The sequence below is a fragment of the Pogona vitticeps genome, chromosome 3, assembly GCF_051106095.1.
Source record: "Pogona vitticeps strain Pit_001003342236 chromosome 3, PviZW2.1, whole genome shotgun sequence".
In the NCBI taxonomy this organism is placed as follows: Eukaryota; Metazoa; Chordata; class Lepidosauria; order Squamata; family Agamidae; genus Pogona; species Pogona vitticeps.
In genome coordinates, this window is record NC_135785.1 from 97,453,633 (window position 1) to 97,472,047 (window position 18,415).

The 18,415-nt window shown below is 41.8% G+C and overlaps 1 long non-coding RNA gene across 1 annotated transcript in view; it reads left to right on the plus strand.

The window, feature by feature from the left end:
- LOC144588315 (uncharacterized) overlaps nt 1-18,415 on the plus strand; it is a 47,548-nt gene that overhangs the window by 26,954 nt on the left and 2,179 nt on the right. The window lies entirely within an intron of this gene.

Below are 18,415 nucleotides of genomic sequence, written 5' to 3' on the forward strand. Positions count from 1 at the left end.
CTTCCCAGGGGTTTGCTCTATACAAAGTACATCCCACACATTATCATTATTCATTTGTTTTGCGCGCGCGCGCACGCACACACACACACACACACACACACACACACACACACACACACACACGCATGCATGCACGCACGCACGCACACACACACACACACACACGTTCTTCCTGTGTCACATTTGTTACTGTGGACTGTTGTTCATCTGAAGAAAATATGTCATTTGTCTGTATGAACTGAGATTTTCAGCTGATTCATGAACAGCTTTTGTTAACTGTAAGAGTTAACAGAAGGGGAGGAAAGGCAGAAGCACCATCGAGGCACATGTCTAAGTTCAGATGGATTCTTTCCTTCTCTGTATCCTAGACCAATGGTTCTTAACCTTTTTGAAAGAAACGCCCCCTTGAGCCATTGAGGAAGTTATCATCGCCCCCCTCTTATTTCTTATTATATCTTATTTATTTGTTTGTTTGTTTATTTATTTAAGACACTTAAATCCAATGACCCCTGAAAACAAAATTTAATTCCAAGAAAATGAAATGCCCCCCAAAAGTAACATTTAATGATTTAGTTGCAAGCGAATTTTGAGACTCAAAAAGAAATATAAAAAGGGCATAAAATGCAGGAACTAAAAATTTCAAGACGAAAACTCTGAAAATAAATTAAGATATGTATTCGCGAAGGCTTTCACGGCCCGAAAAACCCACAACAACCATTAAATTAAGATAGGAGGAAAATATATATATTCATGCACATTGTAAAAAGGCTGCAGCCATCTTCACAGGTTTGGCTTGCTCCAGCGCCCCCCTACCGCCCCCCTTCTGCTCCAGTGCCCCCACGCCGCCCCTTTTCGTTCTACCGCCCCCCTGAAAAATGAAATCGCCCCCTGGGGGGCATTATCGCCCAGGTTAAGAACCACTGTCCTAGACAGTGCAGCCAGTGAAAAGAAGAGTTCAAATATGATTTGATACAGCCTATCATTAAAGAAAACGAATAGAGCATCAGGAAAGCAGAGGTAATTACAACATAGACAACTATATATAAGTGTATGTCGGTGTGTATTCATTTCCTTGTCCTTCAGATAGATAGCAAAAGTCTGCCATGCAGAAAAGAACATGTCTATTTTAAAGTGAAGTTCTGGACTCAAGCAAATTTGCTTGTTGTTAAAAGGAGGGGAGAGAATAGAATTAAGTGGCTTGAGGGAAGAAGTAATCAGTACAATAGTGTTTATGTATTGCTTGCACATAGAACAGTCATGAATTTTGCAGCTCCTGGAAGTAGGGAGAGTGGCTTTGAAGCAGACCTAGTAATGTTCTGCATACAGTCTAATCATTCTTGTTTGTCAAAGCAGTTCTAAATGCATTTAAGAGATTATCCATGCAGTACTCAGGGCCCTGTGGCTCAGGGGGAAAGAGGGAATCAGGATTATTTTGCTAGTTTTCTTCCTAGCAGTTCTTTAGGTAGGTTCCAGTGTTGGGCACATGTTACTGTAACACTGGAATTTAGCAGAATTGAGAGGGGTAACGTCCCCTTTGCAGTGCAGACATTTGTGGACTTTCAGATCAGTAACCCAATCCGGGAGGGGGGGGGGTTACTTGCTGAAAGTTCTTTATTCAGAGCTAAGGAAGAAAACCCATTTCAATTTCCAGTCAGTGATTAGAAACAAGAATGCTGGAGGGTTTTTTTTTGCAACCGCACATGCTACCTCTAGTAGGGATGTCTGAGAGGGACCTTTCTAGGCCGGGGTGAGAGTCAGCCCATCCAGCACTAACCAATCATTCCTTCCCTGCCTCTGATTTCAAAGAGTGCTCCACCTCTCTGCTCTTTAGCTCTTTTGTCTGTTGAAAATCAGTTGATTTGTTGAGGCCTGTTGCTCAAAGTAGTCATGTTTTTAGCTTACTGTTTGATTTGTTCAACTGTAAGTAAATTAAACCTTTTTATTCCTTCTCCAACTAATGTCTCAGAATGAGTTATTGAGACTTTAAGTGCCAGTTGAGGAGAAAAAGTGGTGGACTATTCTGGGGAACTTGAAGCTAATTCTTTTCTGTGGCTCCTCCACTTCTGCTGCACAGCTAGAGGAATTTAACCTGAAATTCAAAACTCTGCAATAAAGACTGATATAAAGACATTAAAACTTTACATAGGCTGTGCCTGTATTGAGCACAGCAGGTCAGTCAGTAGCTGCATACCTGTTTTGCATTGCCTCCAGCTGGCTCCTCTGTTTAAAAGGCTGTCAGGAGACAGGACAGTCTTCAAGCATTATATACTTGAAATCCAATCAATCCAACAAATGTCCAGTTTACACAGCAAGAGAACCATATTATGATGGGAGAGCAAGGGCCTTGAAATTGCCTATCTGTTGTTAGCACTGGACAACAGAGTGAGCTGGCACACAGAGTGAATGTTCTTGCTCCAACGGAGTATGTTGTAGTTCTGCCTATATTAATTATTTTTAAATGTGCAGCTGTATGTTCAGATTAACCTATAAAATGTTATGCAAATCTACACCTTATTTTATTCTCTTCCTTGGCAAGGTTTAAGTGGCCATCATAATCACAACTGAGTTAGAATACAACACAGCTGAGAACAGTCCATGTGTCTTCCAGTCTCATTTTTTAACACTTGCCAGTAACTCTTATAGTGAAAAAGAAATGAAGTCATCTCTCACTGGGTTACAGTTTTAGTGTACCATAAAGTAATGTGCCTTATATTCTCATTACCGTAGAAAAGAATGAATTGAAGGTAACTGATTATGTGTACTAGATATGTATAACTAGTTATTTCTAAATTCTGTCATCCATTCCCACTTCCACAGATTTTCAGGATATACAGAGGAGAGCTGATTGAGAAATAAACAGTGTTAGTTTACACGCTTTTCATGAATGTTACCTATTTAAAGATATATTGTTTCCTAGCAGTGTGTTGTGACCAATTGTAAAGTTTGCAAAAATCTGCTTAATATCTTTCAATATCCCTGTATTAGAAATGAATGATTGCTTTTTTAAATTATTGGTAACCACTCTATCCCCTCCTGTATAGATACATTTCTTGGGTGATTTTATTATATGCATAATAATAGTATTAGTAAGCTCAGATTTCCTTTGAATAAAAATGATTGGGAACAATATCTACCCTCAAGCATCTTTAATGTCATTACAGAAGGGTAGGAGTAAATTAAGCGGTATTTAGCCACCAAAGTCTTTAATTTCATTGCATTGGAGTGGGAGTGAGACATTATGAGGTCCAATTTTAAAAGTCAGTAATGTTTTTACATCTGAGTAGGAGTAAATTAAACAAAATCACTCCTGCACTGTTAATATCATTTTAATTGAACGTCATTCAGTTTCTAGCTGCTGCTACAATACAGCAGGCAATGCAATGGGTCTGACAAACAATTACAGTCCAGGTCCCATCTCTCCTAGAATGATGGAACTGTAGTTATGGGGAATGGGCAGGACAAGGACAAGGACCTGACAAGGCGGTAGCAAAACTTTCCTTGTCTCTTCAATGAAGCCTGCATTCAGTAGCTTAAAATATTGCACAAACAAGATCTAATCTGGCAAGTCTGCAAACCAGGTCATTATTTCTTGCATTTGGTTTTGTTTTGTTTTTTAAGATGTGATTCAGTGCCAGAATAAACAAATGGAATTAGCTTGTCCACATAGAATTCACTGTTGGTTCCATCTTGATAGTAAGACAGATGAAAAATGGAGGCAGGGAGAAAGAAAGCTAATCAGTGAACAAACACATGGGATGTTTTGTGCAAGAAAATCAGTAGAGTCAAATTGAAGCAAAGCCCAGGAGAGAAAAAGGAGAAAGAAATCTACATTTTATTCTATGACTACATAGAGAATACAATATAAGTTTTGATTCCTTGGTACAAGACTCAGTACTCTGGCATGGAACACTGTGCATTAGAGACAGTGTGCAGAAATTGTGGTGTTTGTTCACTGTTAATAATATAAGTATGCTTGGCCACTCAGAAATGCTGGGGGAAATCCTGACAGCACTGGGATATTTCCTCCACTGCCCCATTGAGAAAGTCTGTAAAACTCTACATCTGCACAGTACTGGATCTGATTACTCATTGTCCATATGAACAGCATCTTATCTATCTGTAGGAGCTGCGGCAAGCAAATGGAAGACTCAGGTTCTTGTGATTTCTCAGGCCTTCTCAGAGTTTGGAAATAACTAGTTACAAGTAATATACAGTGGTGCCTCGCTAGACAGTTAGCCCGCATGACAGTTTTTTCGCTAGACATTGGCTTTTTGTGATCGCTATAGTGATCTGCAAAACAGTGATTCCTATGGGGGAATTTCACTGGACAATGTTTGGTCCCTGCTTCGCAAACCGATTTTCACTAGACGATGATTTTGACAGCTCCCTCCGCGCTCGCAAACAGGTGTTTTCGGGACCTAAGCTTCGCAAGGCAGCGATTTAAACAGCTGATCAGCGGTTCGCAAAGCGGCTTTCCTATGGCCGATCTTCGCTAGACAACGACGATTCTTCCCCATTGGAATGCATTAAACAGGTTTCAATGCATTCCAATGGGGAAATGCTTTTCGCTAGACAATGATTTTGCTAAACAGTGATTTCAGTGGAATGGATTATCATCATCTAGCGAGGCACTACTGTAGTTCTCTATAAGATGTTACTTTTGAAATGAAGTATAAGAAAGTTACTGAGAGGCAACAAAGCAATTAATGTAACAAGCCAAATTTCCCAGTTACGTTCAGATTTTTCTTTTAAAATGCATTTTAAAGTATTTTTTACCAGGAGTTATTCCAGTTTTATGCCACTGTCATCCATCTAAAGGTGTTTTCCCCAAAACCTTTGAAAATTAAGGAAACAGTATTGAGCAACACAATACATAATGCAGCACATTACTTTTAAAAGAATATTGTAACATGTCATGGCAACTCTGGCATCTGCCTAGGTCATGAATATTCATATGCTATCTGCATAGACCAATGGGAGTGCTGGAGGGGCGGAGTCACGAGATATAAGAGACTCAGCAGCAGGAGGGGGAGTTTTAGTTTGCGACATTGAGAGTTGAGAGAGTTTTGGAATTTGGCCGGGAGAGTGGTGGTTGAGAGTGGATGAAGGAGGATTTTTGTTAAGAGTTAACAACATTGCTTGAAATATCATAATCTGTAACAATAAATAATTTCTATTTGGTTCTTTTAAAAATGACACATTGCCTGGACCCCTATTATTAATATTAAACAATGTTGATGTAATCAACTGGTGGCAACTGAAAGGCATGTAGCGTGAGCTCTTAGTTTGGTGAAACAAGCAGGGGCCACATGGTACCATGACAGCAACAAATTGCTCTTCAAACATTATGACAAGTAACAGAGACTTTTTTTAAAAAAAAGCTATGATCCAAGATTTGTGTATAAATAAGATGGTGCTGATGTTAGCTCACTGCAAACTTGGGTGCCATTTGTTTCTTGGTGTATGGTTTCCTCCCATCCCATACATATTTTGTTGGAAACCCAATCAAAACAACTAAAGAACACTTCACAGTACAATAGTATTGTGTATTGTGTATTGTGTTGTTTGTTTATTACAAGATTAGCCTCAAGTATTCTGAAAAATGCCAAAACTCAGCCCTCCTGTAAGAAAGTCTGGGAAAAAAGTCAATTATCCATCAGCAAAGACAAACAGGCATAGAAAGATATGGGGAAAAGCACTGATCATTGCAAGATTAGCTTTACATTGTCTGGCTGATGGGAAAAATATACAAACTAGGTACGTTTTCAGGACCAAATGCTCCATAGTTTCTCTTTTTTCTTATAATCTGACTCCTTAGACATGGGATGCCTTATTTCTGTCCCCTTATGATTATGTCATTTGAATTTCATTAGTTGGCTACTGTTTATTTCCTTAGTTTTTTATTTGTTATTCTTTGCATCTGTGAATAGAAGGCATTATAAAGTGTTCAATTACTTGTAATCTAATTTTAAAGAGTATATCCATATGTATTGTATGAGTGCCTCTCCCTGTACAAAGCTTGTTTTCTTGGGGTATCACTTATAGTTAGTTTTCAAAAAGCTAGCTGTGTTAATCTGTTTCAACAAATTTAAAAAAAACATTGTGAAACCTTCAGAGGTTAACAGATTATTGTTCTTCGTGGCCTCTGTGAAATGCACACAACAGGGTTAAGTCTGCGCCGGCGCAGGACTCCTCAGAACATTCTAGAGCTTTTGAAAAGAAAACATAATAGATAGTTGCCCTTACAGTGCATGATCCACCCGCCCAAACGCTCAGTTCCATTTTTGCCGCCTTGGTGTTAGGAACGTCTCGCTGAAGAGCTGTATTTTTCTTGCGTTTCTCTGGGTTTTTTTTTTACTCTGATGTCTGACTACAATTCGCTCTACCCCTTGTTGCCCCTCATATCTACTTAACTTCGTGTTATTGGACTGATTTACAGCTTGACTCAGACTGTTGACTTCCCGTTTATTTTCCCACTTGGCTTCTCTTCGCTTGCTCCGTGTTTCAAACCTTGCCTGGACTGACCTTGCCTTCTCTTGTCATCTCGGATCATTGACTGCATTTGCTTGCCTTGCTCTGTGAGTCTTCTCCCCTCGCTATCCACCCATTTATGTCCCTATCTGGCCCCTTTAGCTGGTGCGTGTCCTGTGAGAGAAAGCTCCCATTTTCAGACGGACATGACCGCTGTTTGTTTTGTCTAGGGGAATCACACCAGCCCCAGTCTTGCAAGCATTGCAAGAAGTTTACGAAGCCAGCTCTTAGGGCTACACAACAGAGGCTGAAACTTGTCCTGTGGGATAAAACCCTATCAGCTTCTAAACCAACTGATATGGAGTTAGCCTCCTCTCCGTCACCCACTCCTGCGCTTGAAGCCCCCACCAGCTCTTCTCCTCTGGTAGCTTCCCACAAACCTGCGGAAAGGTCTACTAAAAGATCTACAAAGACTCTTACCTCTGAAAAAGAAAAAGTAAACTATTAAAGACAAGAAGTCTAAGCAGATTCCTTTAAGGGAGCGTCACAGGGATATTCCGACTGTTTCGGCATCAGTCCCTTCACCTATCTTAGAGGACTCTTCCCGAGACCGAGAGTCCGCTTCCGACACCGTCGGATTGCTCCCCCCAGGGCAAACTTCGGCCCCAACTCCTCGGCTGGTGTGATCTCCCAGCCCTGCCAGGCTAGAGGGTATGGTTTCACCCAGCCTGCATTCTGCCCATAATAGCCCTGCTTCTGCCGGGCGGGCATCTCCAGTGCCACAATTGCCGTCCATCTCATTGGCACCTGAGTCACCACCTCAAAAAAGAAACACATGTCTATGGATTGGCATCAATCCTGTAGGGAGATCATCGTCCTCCCTCGTTCCAAGTGTCACCAAGCAAGGGATAGGCATGACGAAACCATCTATATAGAAATCGATCAGCGTCAAAACCATCGTCGACGTCATGATCTCTACACTGATTCTGACTCATCCGACATCGACCATAGGAAGAAACGCGTCCGATACATATATGCTTTGGCATCATCTTCCTCCTCCTCATCACCACCTTGACGTCAACGTCAATTTCACGACATCGACACTCAACTCTCCACTCAGACTAAGCATACTCAAGTTTCTAAGGACATTCCTCAGCCTAAGAACACCGGGTCATTACAGCTCGCAACCATGTCTTAACCTCCTTCCACTGCCCATTCTCACACCAAATCTTTGGTACAACCTTCTAACAAGACCACCACTAATGAAAAGACATCGAAAGTGCCACTTCCTCCACCTTCTGGTCAGGAAGACTGCCTCTTCCCTTTCGATTCTGATCAAGAAGAGGGACCTCCATCAGATGCCTCTGAAGGATCCCTGGTAGAGGACAGAACTCTTGAATCCGATGTGGGTGTTCTACATACATCTTCACCATCAGAGGACTATTCCTCTTACTTTCAAATGGTGGCTCGGATGGCTAAATCACTTAAACTAGATGTGGAGCAGCCACTGCCACCTAAGGAGGACTTAGTTTTTGAGGATATAAACTAAGAGCGCTTGCCCCCCCCCCGAGTCTTGCCTTTATCCCTACACTGATGGACATCGTGAAGGAGTCCTGGGCTTTACCACCAGCCTCAGCACAGGTCACCTGCAGGATTGAAAATCACTACCGCACACATGGTGATGAAACTAAATTCCTCAAACACCCTACACCTAACTCAATTATAATTCAATCCAATTTATCCAGATTGAGTGGTAAGGCCAAAGTCACCTCGACTAACAGAGAAGTAAGTAAGTTGGATGTCCTCAGCCGGAAAATATGTTCTTTTGCCACCTTCCTCCTCAGGGTAGCCAATTATCAAGCTGCTATGGGGGCATACCAGAAGCAGCTATGGAAAAGAGTTCTACCAGCCCTCGAAGCTGCCCCGGACGATGTCAGAACAGGTCTCCTAAATATCTACTCTGAAGCACTCACGGTGGCCAAACATCAAAGATTAGCGTCCAGACATTTGGCTGATGTTGCCTCAAAATCCCTTACATCAGCTATAGCCCTACCTCGACACGCCTGGCTTAGAGATTCTGGAATCACCGAGGATGCAAAGAACTGCATTGAGGAGTTTCCCTTTGATGCCACTAGATGGTTCAATCAGAAGACTGATGATGATAGGGGAAGCCTGTATAAAATGAAAAAGACTGCCAAGTCCTACACTATTTCACAACAGACCAAATATCAGAAATATAAATGGTATAAGCCTTACAATCAGCAACAATACCAACAAGCATCCACACAGATTTACGACAATTCAAACAAAGTAGTCAAAGATCTCCGCAAACTTATTCTGTCACCAGCACCTACAAGTCTAACGCATCCTCTCAGAGATGACAGTCATACCGTCTGCCTGCGAAGAAATCAAAACATTGACTCCCTCTCAACTGCGATCGCCAGACTGCGCCCCACCACTCAACTGTCCCCCTTCCTCCCAAATTGGAAAACATCACAAACGACAAGTAGGTACTAAACATTATTCAATTCGGTTTGAACAACAGGTAAGTTTGGCCTTGGGGTTCAAAATGAAGCAGGGCAAAGGCTAATAGAGTTTTTTTTTTCAAGAGAACAAGCTAGTCATCACAAACACTCTTTTCCAGCAACACAAGAGGCGACTCAATACATGGAAATCACCAGATGGGCAATACCGAAATCAGATTGATTATATACTCTGCAGCCAAAGATGGAGAAGCTCTATACAGTCAGTAAAAACAAGACCTGGAGCTGATTGTGGCTCTGATCATCAGCCTCTTATAGCAAACCCCAAGCTTAAACTGAAGAAAGTAGGAAAAACCACTGGGCTGGTCAGGTATAATCTAAACCAAATCCCTTATGAATACACAGTGGAAGTAAAGAACAGATTTAAGGAACTAGATTTGGTGGACAGAGTGCCTGAAGAACTTTGGATAGAAAATTGTAACATTGTACAGGAGGAAGCAACAAAATCCCTCCCAAAGAAAAGGAAATGCAAGAAAGCAAAGTGGCTGTCCAACAAGGCGTTATAAATAGCAGAGAAGGGAAACAAAATGCAAGGGAGATAGGGAAAGTTGCAAAAAATTGAATGCAGACTCTTCTTGGAGAGATGCACCTCTTCTCAGGCCTTCCCATCATCCTTTTCTTTTTTAAAAAACATTCTTTCTAAAATAGTCCCATCATGCCCTCTACTGGACAAAAATATATTTTTTAAAAACATGCAACAATGTTTTGGGGGTGCATGGAAGGGCATCAGGCACTGAAGGACCCCAGAACATGGCAAATGGAGGAGACAATTGAACTCATTTCACGCACTAGCAAGGTTATGCCCAAAAATTCTACAAGGTAGGCTTCAACAGTATGTGGACCAAGAAATTCCAGAAGTACAAGCTGGATTTTGAAGGGGAGAGGAACTCGAGACCAAATCGCTAGCATGCACTGGATTATGGAGAAAGCCAGAGAGTTCCAGAAAAACATCTACTTCTGCTTCATTTACACAAAAGCCTTTGACTATGTGGACCACAGCAAACTATGGCAAGTTCTTAAAGAAATGGGAGTGCCTGACCACCTTATCTATCTCCTGAGAAATCTATATGTGGGACAGGAAGCAACAATTAGAATTGGATATGGAACAACTGATTGGTTCAAAATTGGGAAAGGAGTCCAACAAGGCTGTATATTGTCTCCCAGCTTATTTAACATATATGCAGAATACATCATGCGAAAGGCTGGAGTGGAGGAATCCCAAACCGGAATTAAGGTTGCCAGAAGAAATATCAGCAACCTCAGATATGCAGATGATACCACTCTGATGGCAGAAAGTGAGGAGGAACTAAAGAACCTTGTAATGAGGGTGAAAGAGGAGAGTGCAAAAAACAGCCTGAAACTCAACATAAAAAAACTAAGATCATGGCCACTGGTCCCATCACCTCCTGGGAAATAGAAGGGGAAGATATGGAGGCAGTGACAGATTTTACTTTCTTGGGCTCCATGATCACTGCAAATTGTGACAGCAGCCACGAAATTAAAAGACGGCTGCTTCTTGGGAGGAAAGCGATGACAAACCTTGACAGCATCTTAAAAAGCAGAGACATCACCTTGCCAACAAAGGTCCACATAGTCAAAGCTATGGTTTTTCCAGTAGCGTGTTCATTTCATTGATAATTGGCTTATGCACTTTTTATCAATTTCATGCACTTTCATTGTTTATTTTGATTATTGTTAACTATTTAGTTTAATATTTTTTGTTATACAGTATTTGTCTGGTTTAAATTGTATTAATCTGGTGTTTTTTTGGGACTTTATCTTTTTTCTTTTTCTTCTCTTTTTCTTTCTTTTGCTGCTTGCTATGGAGTGGAAGGCCTGCCTCCCCATTGAGGGGCTGTAGAATATCCGGGTGATTATGGGAGATATGGCGCTGGCCTACTCATGTTAGAAGAACGGCGAACAGATGTTTGAAAGCTGTACACCATTATGGGACTTTGATCAACTGCCAGCATCGAGGTAGCCAGAACTGTCAACCCTCCACTCTAAAATTGATGCTGTTGAATGCCAGGTCTGTATCCAATAAATTCCAGATTATTTATGATCTTATTCTGGAAGAGGATGCAGACCTGGCATGCATAACCAAAATGTGGATTAGTGGGGAAGGGGGTCCACCCCTGGCCCTTGTTTGTCCTCCCGGTTATGCTTTCCACCACCAAGGTAGACTGGAGGGATGGGGGGGGAGTAGCCATTGTATATAAAAACACTCTTGAGTTTACTAGACGCTCTGCAGTGGTGAAGCCGGGTTTGGAGGCCCTCCATGTGTCGATAGGGGCTAGGGATGGTATTGGGATTTTGCTGGGTTACTGTGCTCCCCGTGACCCAGCCATCTCCCTACCAGAGCTGGTGGACTTTGTCTCCACGGCTCTGTTGGATTCCCCGAGGCTTCTGGTCTTGGGGGATTTCAGTGTTCATGCGGAGGCTGAGACCTCTGGTCCAGCTCTAGAGTTCTTGGAAACCATGGCTTCCTTGAACATGTCCCAACATGTTAACGGCCCCACACATGTGGGTGATCATATGCTAGACCTGGTTTTCTCCATCAATTGGAGTGAGTGTGGTCTGATGGTGACTGACCTTGTGTCAGTTCCCTTGTCATGGGCTGATCTCCACCTAATAAAATGTAACCTCTCAATGGTCCTCCCACCTCACAGGGAGCATGGATCTATTTTAATGGTCCACCCTCGAAGGCTACTGGACCCTATAGGATTCCAGGATACCATGAGAGGGATTCTGGCAGATCTGGCTGGCACTCCTCTTGAGGCTCTACTTGATGGCTGGTTTACGGCCGCCACAAGGGCTGTTGACACGATCTCTCCTAAATGCCCTCTCCAACGCAGAGCTCGGCCTGCGCCCCGTTTAACCAGGACCTACAAGCGATGAAGCAAATCAGGAGAAGGCTAGAGTGCAAGTGGAGAAGGAAACCGATGGATTATAATAGGGAAGCTGTCAGGGTTGTGACTAACCTTTACCTTGCCAAGATAAGGGCTGCTAGTCAAGCTTACCTCGCTGACCGGGTGAGACCTCAAATCAGCAGGCGGAACTTTTCCATATAGTCCGCAACCTGTCCGGAATTGAACTAAGTGATGGGCTTCCCCCTAGTATTTCACCCAAACAATTTGCAGCATTTTTAAAATCAAAAGTGGAGGCCATCCATCAGGAGCTTTCTTCTTTTTTTGGATACAGTGGATCGAGCAGAGATGTCCAGTGCTCCGTCTTGCCCAGTTTCTCTCATTCTCTTGCAGCCTGTGACACCTGATACTGTGGACAAAGCGCTAGACCACTGTTGGGCCACCACCTCTTGACCCTTGCCCAGACTGGCTAATCAAAACAGCCAGGCCTATAACAACCAAATGGGCCATGGCAATAATTAATGGGTTTTTCTTTGAGGGCAGGTTTCCCCCCGCCCTCAAGGAGACACTCATTAGGCCCATTAGAAAGAAACCTAGTTTGGTGGTGGACGATATTGGCAATTATAGGCCCGTCACCAATGTTCCTTTCATTAGCAAAGTAGTCGAGAGGGTGGTGGCCGATCAGCTTCAGGCACATTTGGATGAAACAAATGCCCTGGATGTGTTCCAGTCAGGCTTCAGGCCATGCCATGGTACAGAAACTCCCTCTCTTTTTTGGGGGGTGACTCTCACTGCGAAGAGTGAGGTTTGCAACTTGGGGATCCACCTGGACCCGGCGCTTACCATGGAAACTCAGGTGGCGTCAGTGGTCCATTCCACATATTTCCATCTTTGGCTGATTGCCCAGCTGCGTGCTTATCTTGATGTTAGGGCGCTCACCACTCTGGTCCATGCACTCGTAATCTCGAGATTAGACGACTGCAATGCACTGTATGTGGGGCTGCCTCTGAGATTGATGCAGAAGCTCCAAATGGTGCAGAATGTGGCAGCCAGACCTCTTACTGGAGTGAGGAAATACCAACACCTCACTCCCACCCTGACTGCCTTGCATTGGTTGCCCGCATGCTTCCACGTCAATTTCAAAATTTTAATGATTACGTAGAGTTTTTAGGCTTACGTTTAGGACCTCGATACTTGGCAGAGTGCCTCCTCCCACCTAGATCTACTTGTACCACCTGATCTCACCAGGAGGGGCGATTGAGGAGCTTAACCCCGATGGAGGCCCAGAAGGAAAAAACAAGACACCGGGCCTTCTCGGCAGTGGCTCCTTCTCTCTGGAACAAACTCTCCTCCGAGATTCACTTGGGTATTTTCAGAAACCAACTTAAGACCTGGTTTTTCACATAGGCCTTCCCCCCAGGCACTACTTAACTTCTCTTTTCATCCCATCTTGAACTATTGTTGTCTTGTATATTGTTGAAAAACTGTTAATATATATTTTGTTTTTATCTTGTATGTTGTGAGCCGCGCAGAGTAGACTATGTCTAGACGGGCGGCATATAAATGCAATAAATAAATAAGTAAATGGAAGTGAGAACTGAGCCATAAAGAAGACTGATCGCCAAACAATTGATGCTTTTGAATTGTTGTGCTGGAGGAGACTCTTGGGAGTCCCCTGGACTGAAAAGAGAACAAACCTATCCATTCTGAAGGAAATCATCCCTGAGTGCTCACTGGAAGGACAGATCCTGAAGCTGAGGCTCCAGTACTTTGGCCATCTCATGAGACTAGAAGACTCCTTGGAAAAGACTCTAATGTTGGGAAAGAGTGAAGGAAAGAGGAGAAGGGGATGACAGAGGACGAGATGGTTGGACAGTGAAGCTACCAACATGAATTTGCCCCAACTCTGGGAGGCAGTGGAAGACAGGAAGGCCTGGCGTCCTCTAGTCCATGGGGTCACAAAGAGTTGGACATAACTTAATGACTAAACAACAAATATAGAGTTCTGTGCCTTTTAATCTTAAGTCTAGTGATACTAGTTTTATCATATTGTGCAGCAGAATAATTCAACATTCTACAAGGCAATTCTAAAAATGGGAGAAGCACAGACAGAAGTTATAACTTTGCAGCTGGATTTGGATCAGTGCCAAATTTGGCACAGATGTAGCAGACAATCAGCTCCTGCTCTGTGCCAAATTTGGGGAAGTTTAGGCAAAAGCTTTTCAAGTTACGTAAGGAGTTAGAAAAGTGGCAAAACGGATCAGGGCTTTCTCTGCTGTGTTACAGCTTTTATGAGATATCTGTCCCCAGACAGCCTACTGAGCAGAGATAGTAGTGAAGGATTGATGAAAATGGAGTGAACTAGATCCAGATTTAATAATCCTCAGAGCACAAGTATTGAGATCAATGGGTTTTCAGTTAGTTAAGAATGCCTTGAGGCCCATTAGTTGAAGTGAATATACTCTGACTAAATCTGGATCCAAACCAACCCATTTATTCCAGCAATCCTCTGTGGTGGATGTCTGGTAAGCACAATAAGGACTTGGTGGATCAGACTAGAGCTTGGACTGTGACTCCCAGCTAGCACAAGTACTACAACTCCCAACACTGGCTGCTGGCCATGCTGGATACAGAACAGAATGTAACTTTCCCAAACTCTGATCATAATATCTCATTTATCAAGCTCTGAACATTGCAAGTTGTCATGTATGGTGCTGGTCATGTTTTTTTGCTTGCATTGTATTTTGAGTCTAAATGTCATTAATCCCAATCACATTAGGCTAACGTTGAATGAATGGACTTGTTGGAGTTCAGCAAATGAAACTTCTTAAATCAACACTCCTTTAAGTCCCCTTAGTTCTGCTTTAGTTGGGACTAGCAATTGGATTTTGTACTTCTTTATATTTAATATATTTGTATAAAAGCCTGTGCTCAGGAACTGCATGAAAGACTTTTCCTTAGAAGGGATGATCACATGGAAATGTCCATAATATTCATAGCAAAATGAAAAAGAGGCACTAAGATACCCTTCTTGTAACTCATCTAACAAATGCAAGCCTCACACTGGCTTTTTGATTTCATTAGCCAATTGATTTGCCAAATGAATTTCATCTGTCTAATGACCTTTTGGTTAACAATCTCAACTGTTAACACAGTAGGCAAAGCCAATCGCGAATTGACTTTCCAAAACAGAAATCAACTGGCATTTTGTTAAAATTGGCATGGATGAGTCCTATACAAATGGAAGAGAAGATAACATATAAGCTTGGGCATGCTAATGTAGAGGAACCTTAGTTGCGCCTTAACTTTATCTTGACAAAAGCAATATGAACAAAAGCTAAATGGAGGAGGCTGTGATGTATCAAGCCTAGTCAATAATACCCATAAACAACTGCAGTTTCTTTTTTTTTTCTCCCTCTCATTTGCTACGCAGCTATCCCTCATTGTGTGAAACCTTAGGCTTCTTATGACGGCCTAGTCTGAGAATAAAATCAATACTGAGGAAATCCTTTTGTCGTTTCTAAAGGCATAACATGTAAGGAAATCTAAGTCAATATGCCTTTTAATAATGTTTCAGAGTAACACTTAGATTTCCCTTCTTGTGGTTTAATTAATTGAGCTGCCTGCTACTCACAAGGTATAGTCTATCCTTTATATAATTCTCCTTTCCCTTAATTGCTGTTCACTTTTGGCTTCTATTTGTCTTGAGCTATTTCTCCCTCGTGCTGCGTTTTTTTTATGGTTCTGGACGTGCTTTGTACTTAGTTTTATCTTCCGATGCTTTGGCTTCTAAATGTCAGCATAATTTTTCTGCCTTATAATATTGGCGATGTTATAACCATCAATCAGTCCAAAGGAAGAGCCGAAGAGATTAGATACCATTTGTCTGTATTGGTTGCTCATTGTAATGGCCTGGTGGACAACATGAACAGATAATCTGTTGCTTTGATGGAAACTAATTCGTCTTAAGAGTGACAGCGTTGGAATAGCTTTTGTGACATTGTTTTTTAAAATGATGACTACCTCACCATTACCACTGTTGATCTGCAGCTCAGCCGTGTTCTTTAATGATTTCCCTATACAAGGGGCAGGAATACTAGCTGATCACCATCATTGTCTTCTTTTTCTTCTTCACCACAAGAAAAGTCATGGTTGCCAAGAACAAACATTCGTAACAACTTTAAAATCTTATAAACTTTAATCTCTCTCTCTCTCTCTCTCTTAAAATACACAGTCATGTAGTGCTTCTGCTTCTACAGCTTATTTTATTTATTTATTTATTTATTTATTTATTTATTTATTTATTTATTTATTTATTTATTTATTTAACTTATATGCCGCCCACACTACCCAAAGGTCTCTAGGCGGCTTACAACAATTAAAATACAGTAAAAAGATAAAACAGAATACAATTAAAAAATATTTTTTCATAGATATGATGCTGGTATTTTTCACAAATATTAATTCTGATTCATTCATTCATTATATTGAACTGCCCTAATACTCTTCCATATCGCTGCCATCATCACCAACTATTTCCCACCATTATTTTGCTATATAAGAAGGGACATTTGTATCTAGTGGCCAGGAGATAGTTTTCCTGTTAAGTCACATTTCTGCTGGATTTGCTCAGTTTTCTTCTTTAGCCTAGACTGGCACAAGCCAATAACCCAGGCTGCTACAAGTCTCTATACTAATTGCTCTGGGTTCATTCTTGTAATGGATCCACTGCTGCTCTCCTGCTTCTTGAAGGATAGCAATGGCAATGAGGTATATAAGCATTCCTTTCCTGAACCAAGGAAATCTACCATCTCTCAAGCCTTGCCTAGTTTGATCCTGCATTTGGCAGGAAGCATTGAGCTTCAGAATCATGAGGAATAGGCAGACACTGTGCAAGTTGACTAATTGATGTCAGGCTGAAGCAAAGAGTCTTTGGTTTTGGAGGTGTCATTTTACACAAATACCTGCATAGCACAGGTAGGAAACCACTAAGGTGATCGCGTGGGTGCTGGTATTTCATCTGTGGATTTTGACAGCATTAAGACATTCCTTCATTTGAGGGTGAATCCTGTGGTTGTATGCTTTCCTGGAGTTCCTCTGCAAATGCAATAGCTCTCTTAAAATCATGCAAGCAAAAACACACACCCATCTGGTGTGTGTTTTTCGAACTACAAGAATCCCACAGCAATGGGATGAGCTGCCTGCCTATGGCTGAAGGACTCTCTTCTCTCTCTCTCTCTCTCTCTCTCTCCCCCCCACTCTCTCTTTCTCACACACACACACACACACACACACACAGACACACTCTTCTTACATAAGCGGTTTCCTTTCTCCTTGAAGTACTCCTCCCATACACCTCAAAGGAGAGGCCTTGCTTTGCAAGCATGCAAAAGTTGATGATTAGTTGAAACTGTCTGGACTTCATCTGCAGGACATCTTGTAGCACAATCAAGAGGTGCTTTGTCACAATGATCTGCTTCAGGGACCTCCTCCACTCTTCCTAATCGCAAGCAAGGAGCCCTGGCTGAAGACAGAATGCCTCAGCAGCTAATTAGACATGGCAGCTTACAAGGAGCTTACATGCGTAGCTAAAAAGGCCAGAATGCTGAAATGTCAAGCCGTCATTCTCTTTCTCTGAGTGATTTGCAGCCGACGCTGTACCTGGTTGAACATTAATGCCAGAGTTTGCTGAGTTCTACCAATATTCTGCCACCTGCAGAGATCAGACTGAAAAGCAGTTGTGCTTTTTTTTTTTTTTGCAAAGATACTTGCTCAATGAATTATTTTAAAAGTCATCCATCTTCAACTCATTGTTTTGTTTTGCTTTTAAAGGAAAGAGAAAGCACAAGATGGTAATAGTGTTTAGAAGAGGAAAGGCCATATACTGTATATTCTTTCCCAAATTGCACTGCCATTATTTCTTCTCTTGCAATATTTGTTTTCCTCAGAGTCTTAATGCAAAGAGTTTGGGGAAAAAACATGAAGGAAAAAAAAACACTTAAACAACTCTCTCCTCTCCCCAACCTTTTTAAAAAACAAAACAGTATATTGCTAATGAAAATATGTCTCTGTTAATAATCTGTATTAAATACAGTGTTGCTAAGTTGGCAACATCCCTGCCCCTGACATTTTAGAGTCAAAACCTGAAACTAGAGTGTAAATTGTTGTGATGTCACAGATGCAGGATGCATAAGGGTTGGGAGGAAGCAGGAGCTGGTAGAAGGGCAACTGGTTTTGGAAATGGATATCAAGGTGATCCAGATAAAAGTCAGCTAAACAGGCTGAAATCCTATTGTAACTTTGCACCACACCCCTAGGATGACATCAGCCTGAAAGAGTAATATTTAATTTAATTATTTATTGGGCAAATAAATAAATACAAGTTGAATGAATGAATGATCAATCATTAGTACAAAAGAATCATGTTAAAAATGGAAGTATTTGGTATGGAAAAAGCAAAGAACAGACACATTTCTCAGAACATATTGTGAGGAAAGCTCTATATTTAATATGACAGAAATTTCAAGTGCAAAC